Source organism: Mustelus asterias, chromosome 20 (assembly GCF_964213995.1).
Source record: "Mustelus asterias chromosome 20, sMusAst1.hap1.1, whole genome shotgun sequence".
Taxonomy (NCBI): Eukaryota; Metazoa; Chordata; class Chondrichthyes; order Carcharhiniformes; family Triakidae; genus Mustelus; species Mustelus asterias.
In genome coordinates, this window is record NC_135820.1 from 8636856 (window position 1) to 8644564 (window position 7709).

The 7709-nt window shown below is 46.0% G+C and overlaps 1 long non-coding RNA gene across 1 annotated transcript in view; it reads left to right on the forward strand.

Moving 5' to 3' along the window:
* The window catches only part of LOC144508213 (uncharacterized), a 93996-nt gene extending 86546 nt beyond the window's left edge, over positions 1-7450 (forward strand). The window contains exon 3 of the long non-coding RNA XR_013500250.1: positions 7000-7450. This is a non-coding gene — a long non-coding RNA (uncharacterized LOC144508213). The remainder of the gene's footprint in view (positions 1-6999) is intronic.
* The last annotated feature ends 259 nt before the right edge of the window (positions 7451-7709 follow it).

The window sequence follows — 7709 nt, forward strand, 5'->3', positions numbered from 1 at the left end:
TAGTAGTATAAGCCATTTGTTCATGTCTTTCATCTTTAACTTTTAGTAGTGTAAGCCATTTGTTCATGGTTCCCTCACTTGTTCATATCATTCTGATAAAACTAGTTAAATGTAGATGTTGGGTTGTAAGTCTTGCTTTCCCGTAGGGTTTGTATGATTTAAACAAAGGAAGCAGCTACCAAATGGTAGAGTGCGAGAATGGCCATTTGAAGGAGGACTCCCACTGGGACAGCTGCAATCGCACACAGTCACTTCAAAGGAAAAGCCACAGGAAGAGCAGGGGACCAGAGGTTGCATCTTGACTACAACTACCAGGAGAATTGTGCTTTATGACCCAAGGATACCAGATACACTTTGGTTTATGATTAGAGACTATCAGAAGCTGTTAAAGGAACTATAATTTATGATCAAGGACTGTTAACTGGACTTCGCTTCATGACTTGTATTGGGAACCCTGATGTATAAAGGTCCACGCTTCTTGTGTTCAGGGAGAACTTTGGCTTCCGCTTTCAAGGGGTCAAGTTCTCCCACAAGCTTGTGAGAATAAAGCCTACTCTATTTTGACTCATACCAGCCTCACAAAGTATTTTTACCGACTTCACTGCCAATATCCGAGCCACCGTGGTAGCAGTACAATTTGTAGTAGGGAACGCTTCTACCCACCTGGTGAACTGGTCTATAATAACCAGACAATAGGTTTTGCCATGGGATTGTGGTAGTGGCCCTGTGAAATCTATTTGCAGATGTTCCCAAGGTCCCTTTGGTCTCGGCTGGTGTCCCATTTTAATTTTTATGGGTCTACCAGGGTTGTGTTGCGCGCACGTCACGCATCGGTGACAGTGTCGGGCTATATCTCTTCCATTCCTTTCCACCACCATTCCTTTCCTATCCTAGTTATCATGGCCTCTCTACCCACATGTGAGAGTCCATGGTGTAGTTCCAATAGGGTGTTTTGAATGCACTCTAGTGCTATTACCTTATCTCCCCATCTCCAAATGTTATCAGTCCCTTTGACTGCTCCCTGTGCTTTCCATTTCTCCTTTTCCTCCTTTGGGGTATCCTCATGTAAGTCCCGAATATCTATTTCGTCTCCTGCCTGTTCTGTTGCTGCTATTGGCAGCTCGCCAATTGTCTCCTGTCCAAAGGCTAACTGTACCGCCCTGTCTGCGGCTTGGTTCCCTTTGAAATTTAACCAGTCGGGTTATCTCTTTCTGGTGCGCTTTAATTTTGATTACTGCAGTTTCTCTAGGTTTCTCGCTTGCTCTCAATAATGCCTCAATTCTTTGCTGGTGCTTAATAGGGGTCCCTCCTGTGGTTATGAACCCTCTTCTTCCCCATGCTGTCATGTAGTCATGTATGACTCTGAATGCATACCAACTGTCTGTATAGATGTTTACCGTTTTACCTTCAGATAACTCTAGTGCCTGCGTGAGTGCCACTAGTTCTGCCACTTGCGCGGATAGACCTCCGTCAAACCTTCCTGACCTTACTGTCTCTAATTTGTCATTCACTACTGCCCACCCTGTTCGGGGTGATCCTTCCACATATTTGCGTGACCTATCCACAAAAAGGGCCTCCTCAGCTGTTATTAAGGGCATATCCTTTATCTTACTCTCTTCTTCGTCCCAATCTATATCTCCTTCGTCTAAAATCCCTTCTGCTGGGTTATTCCCTGTATCCCTTATTATTATCACGGACTTGCTTGGAGGTAGGAGAACAGCTTCCCACTTAGCCCTTCTCATGTTTGAGATTGACCTTAATTTTCCCATGTTCAACATTTCCACCAAGGTGTGTTTGGTGTGAAGGATTATATTCCCTGCCATGATTACTGGCTCACTAACCTTTACGGCCCAGGCAGCGCAATCCAAGGCGGCTATGCACCTTGGCAGTCCGGTGCTACCGGCCCTTCTGCTGTGGAATAATATCCTATGGGTCTCTTTCTGTCGCCATGGTCTTGTGTTACCACGGCGGAATAGAACCCTCCCTCAGTACTACAATAGATATGGAAGTCCTTATTAGAATCGAGTAATTCTCGTCCAGGGGCTAATATCAGTTCTGTGTTTAGTTTAGTGTAAGCCTCTTCCTGCTCAGGTCCCCCTTCTACTGGATCTAAAGCTGATTTTCCCCCTTTGAGTAGTCTTTGTATGGGTTCTGCTAATTTTGCGAACCCTGGGATGAAATTCCGGCTATAGTTCAATAGTCCTAGCACCTTTCTGACCCCTCTTGTGGTGATGGATCGCGCCATTTGTTGTATTGCCTTCTTTCGGTCCGTTGGCATTTCTTTAAGTCCTTGGGATATAAGGTGTCCAAGGTATAGGACCTGTGTTTTCCCGATTTGTGCCTTTTTGGGGCTCACCTTTAACCCTGTGGCTTTTAATTCATTCAGTACTAAATATAAGGCTTCTTGATGTCCTGACTTGGACTCTGAAGCTATCAGGATATCGTCTACATTTTGTAGGACCGTACTACCCTGTGGCAGTTCTACTCTGTTCAGGGTGTCACTCATTGCTCAATGGAATATAGCGGGGCTGTTGTGGAATCCCTGTGGTAAACGAGTCCAAGTGTACTGCTTGTCTCCCACCGTAAAGAAGCAAGGCTTCATTCTATGATCAAGGCTTCATTCTATGATCATCTTGCTGGTGCCAGTACAGAGCGAGACTGCGGATAGTTGGGAACCTGTCTCGGGGGCAGGGAATTCATATGGTGTTCGTGGAAGTGGAAATGACTAGGGTTGGGAAGCATTTTCCGATCAGGGCCAGTGTGATCTCCTGGACTCGTTTCGATCGCCTCAGGGGGTCGGAGAGGAATTTCCCAGATTTATTTTCCCCATATTGGCCCTGGGGTTTTCACTCTGGGTTTTCGCCTCTCCCTGGAGATCACATGGTCTGGAATGGGGGGGGTGGGGGTGAGTTAATAGGTTGTGATGAACAAAGCATCGTAGCTGTGAGGGACAGCTCGGTGGATAGGATATTGGTATGTAGATAGGCTGGAAAATTGGGCGGGGATCCTGGATTCAGGATTCAATCCTGGACCGGGGAGCGGCGCGGGCTTGGAGGGCCGAAGGGCCTGTTCCTGTGCTGTATTGTTCTTTGTTCTTTGTAAAGGCGAATTTGTCTTGGGATTCAGGATCCAATGGTAAGGTCCAGGATCCGTTGGCTATGTCCAATACTGTGAATATTTTATGCTCCTGTGACAGTCCATTCAGGATTGTCGAAGGGCTTGCTACGATGGGGTGCAATTTGGACGTGACTTTATTGAGTCCAGTGTAATCTATCGTGAGCCTATAGCTTCCATCAGGCTTGCTCACTGGCCATGTTGGGGAGTTAGTGGTGCTTGTGGTTTCTCTCAGAATCCCCCTTTCCACTAACCCTTTAACTATCTCCACTACAGCTTTCTCTGCATCTGGTTTTATTGGGTATTGTCGGTGTGGCTTATGCTCCGGTCCCGGTACCTTTATTGGGTCCGTTTTAGTCAAACCGGTATCGAACTTCGTTTTAGCCCATACTCCGGGGACGGAGGCACAGATGGCTCCGAACCCTCCTGTTTCTAATTCCCAATTTCTGGTGATGACTGTGGCCACCTTAATAGTTTCAAGATGACTTGTAAGCTTTCCTATTCTCGTTTTCCGAACGTCCTGTCTTGGCCAGATTAATTCTCCCTTTCCACAGTCTATCAGAATCTCATATTCTTTCATCAGATCATTTCCCATTATTGTACCCTCGTTATTTTTGGACATATAAAACCTCATTGGTATATACAGATTATTTATCTCTACTAACGTGGTCTCGCTCAGGTAGGCGGGTGTTTTGTTCCCTCCTATCCCGGTCAGGTAAATCATTTTATTTGTAGTGGGTAAGGGTAAGTCGGTGACAGATATGGATCCACTAGCATCTCACATTGCCTGCCCTCTACTAGTGCTGACACGTAAATCCTTCCCTCCTTCTTACCCTTGTGAATGGGGGCTGCAGACCGTCAATCTTGCTGACCCCAGAGGTCCTGTGATTCCTCCGGTTCTGCTGTGGTCATGGATCGGGTCAGGAGTTTCCCATGCTTATTCCAACACACTGCTTCTGTGTGTCCATATTTATTACATTGGCTGCAATGTTTCCCACTGTTCCCAAATCTGTTCCCTTTCCGTGGAGTCGCGCAATCCCTCGCAAAGTGTCCTTGCCGGCCACAATTGTGGCAAGTCAGTTTAGACTTTGTTCCATTCCCATTACTGTAGGCTGCTACTCTTTCTAGCCTTGTTCTTGCCTGGGATTTCTCTTCTCCCGGTACTCCGCTAGTCCACTCTACCAATTCATCGTAATCTTGGGACATAATCACTCCCATTTTTAGGATGACCTGGTGAGCGCTGGAGAGTCCATCCTTAAAAGCCTGGATGAACGCTCAATCCCCTCGACCTGGGTTCCCTTGTCCTGAGCACTCTTGATATACCTGGAACAAGCATTCCCTGTACTCAGAAGCTCCTTCCCTTTTTAACTGTTTTGTTGTGGTAATTCTGCTCCAGTTAATGGGAGCATTCCCTAATACCCTCTGAATCTCTGCTTTAAACTGGGTGAAGGGTGCCTGTTGGGTATCTATCTCCAATGTTAGGGCGACTGCATGTGTCCACCGTCCCCCGTTATAATCCTGTGCTGGAGGAGCGGCGGGTCCACCTGCTATCTGCCTCCTCTTATCTGCTGCACAGGCTGCCCTGACCAGCTGGTACGTCTCTCAGGTGTAATTGGTGTCCTACCCAGATTGTGTCTAATTCTTCCCAGAATTTAGTGTTTGTGCTTCTGGGTTGTAATTTTCCCAAGGAAGCCATTATCTGCTGTCTCTCACCTGGGGTGAAGGGTTGATAAGTTGCCTTTGGTCATGCATTTGTTCCCCCTCGGGTTACTGATGCTAAGTTGTGTTCTGGCGCTTCCCACTCCTCTGAAGGAGCGGTTGGTTCCTGCTGTGTGGACTCATAAGGAGGTAGAGGAACAGTTTACCCTCTCCATTGCTTTTCTTCTAAAACCTGGTTTTGCTTTTCCAGTTCCCTCACTCGGGATTCTAATTCTCTAATCCTTTCTTTATCTTCTCTCCACTTCTTAGTAGAGGCGACTACTTGCTCAATTAGACCAGCTAACTGATGTGTTAACATTACTCCTATCTTCTTTGTCTTGTTTTGCTTTTCTTTATCTATCCACTCTCTCTGCTGCTCTAAGGTGTGAGAAGTATCCCAGCCACCCTTTTGCATTCTCTTTATTAACTCTTTCCTGTCTGTCATGTAAATTTCAATGAGGGATCCTGCAGGTCCCCTTTTAACTTCATTATCTGCCATTTTGCAGACTTCACTAACCCCGGCCACGATTACTCCCTGGTAAAGTGTGCTCTCTACCGTAGGGACTTCACTACCCCCGGCCACTATTACTACTCTAGCACCGTATTTCACTACCGTTACAGGGTTTCAAGTTATACTCACGGCTTCCACTATTACCACCTCGGCAATGTGCTTCTCCACCGGAGTCCGGTTTAGTTCAGAGTTGATCAAGCTCCTTTTCCGCCCCGCTTTTCACAACATTGACAGTACTGTTCCCAACTTTTCAAACTTTCATGCAATCAGATAGTAACTCTGCATTTGTTCGCCACTGCAGAGTTTGATGTGAACCAACCTCTGCCACTTGTGCTTCACAATCCTAAGTGCCCTTGGTGTCTCTTTACCCCCTTCAATCTCCTGACCTTCGCGTGGGAGGTTCCTCCTCTTAGCAACCGGTCTAAGGCAGGGTTTTGAGACAGGTACTACCTTGTCCTCTTGTCGGTCAGCACAAGCAACAGTTACTTATTACTATCAGCAGTTAGTACTTAGCACTATATCATATACAACAATACTTATTACTACAAATACCCCTTAAGTTTAACCCCTTAAGTTTAACCCCTTGCAAGCTGTATTCTTGACCTTGTCTGACTCTCACAGATTCAGTGATCTCTACCCCGGCTCCGATCGTGGCCAATCGATCTCACCAGTAATAGGATCCTAGCCGACTACGCCAATTGTTGTGGTAAATGTACCACTGAGTCAGGCTTGGAGGTTTCAAGAATACAGTTTTATTTTAACGAAGCTTCATGGAGAAAAGGCACTAACAAGCAGCAAACCTTCTCTCAATGAGACAAGAGGAGCTGTCCATCTTTATACCCTTTACACAATAGATGGACCGGACATCTAGCCATTACCACATCGTTGTAATCAAGGAGGTGATCGATCGTTAACACATCATTATGTTACTTATTACTATCAGCAGTTCGATGCTCGGGTCACTGTCTGTGTGGAGTTTGCACATTCTCCTCGTGTCTGCGTGGGTTTCCTCCGGGTGCTCCGGTTTCCTCCCACAGTCCAAAGATGTGCAGGTTAGGTTGATTGGCCAGGTTAAAAATTGCCCATTAGAGTCCTGAGATGCGTAGGTTAGTGGGATTAGCGGGTAAATATGTGGGGGTAGGGCCTGGGTGGGATTGTGGTCGGTGCAGACTCGATGGGCCGAATGGCCTCCTTCTGCACTGTAGGGTTTCTATGATTCTATTCTATGATTATAGACAAATACAGACAGATACAGACATGAACATGTTAACGTCGGATTGTCTTATGAATGGATACATTTCCTACGTCATTGGCTATCAATGGTTTTAGTTTCGGCCTATTCATATAGCAATTTACAGTAATTGGTTTTCCTGAAGTAATGTATCCCCGATCCCACCTGTAGCTAATCTCATTATCTACCCCTATTGTCCTTATCCTTCAGCCCTGGCTGGCTTCTTGTAGGATTTGATTCCTGCATGTTTAACTTTGAATAGCTGTCTGTCCTCTATGTTTTAATCTCAGGTGGCTGTCTGTACTGAAAGTCAGTGCCCATTTAATGTTTCTTTCCCAGGTGACTGTTTGTGTGCCAGGCAGCCACCTTATGTGTACCCATCTGTGTATTTTTCCCCCTTCAAATAAATAGTCAAATGTAAATGTAAATGTGAATGTGTTTGCAGATATGCAAGGCTTACCTTTCCTACAGGCTGGCGTGGTAAATGTAAACGGAAGAAAGCATTACAAGATGTGGAGTGCGATACGGCCGTTTGAAGAGGAACTCCCGCTGGGGCAGCTGGAAAAGCATTGGAATTTCAAAGGGAAACCACGGGAAGAACAGGAAACAGAAGACCTGCGCTTCATGAGCTGAGAATGCCAGATACACTGGTTTATGGTCAGGAGTTTTCAATGTGTTTTTTGTAGTTGGTCTGGAAGCTTGCTTCGTGACCGCAGTTGTAAATTGTATTTCTGAGTCGTGACTGGTCTGGGGTTGATTCGTGACCAGTATTAGAAGCCCTGCTGTATATATATCCCCATTTTTCTGTGTTCACGGAGAACTTTGGCTTCTGCTTTCAAGGAGTCAAATTCTCCCGCAAGCTTGTGAGAATAAAGCCTACTCTATTTTGACTCATACCAGTCGCAAGAGGTATTTTTACCTACCACACCAGGGATTTTGATTCTCTGCTTGTTCAAAGATATTCAGGCTTTGTGATTGCCACATCAGTCAATTATCCTCGCAATCTTGGCATAGTAACTGCTCCATCAGCCAATGTGATCTATGTGTGGCATGGTGGCTAACTGGTTCGAAATGCTACCTACCAGCACCAGGGACGAGGGTTAAATTCTGGCCTTGGGTGACTGTCTCTGTGGAGTTATTATGGTCTCCTCATGA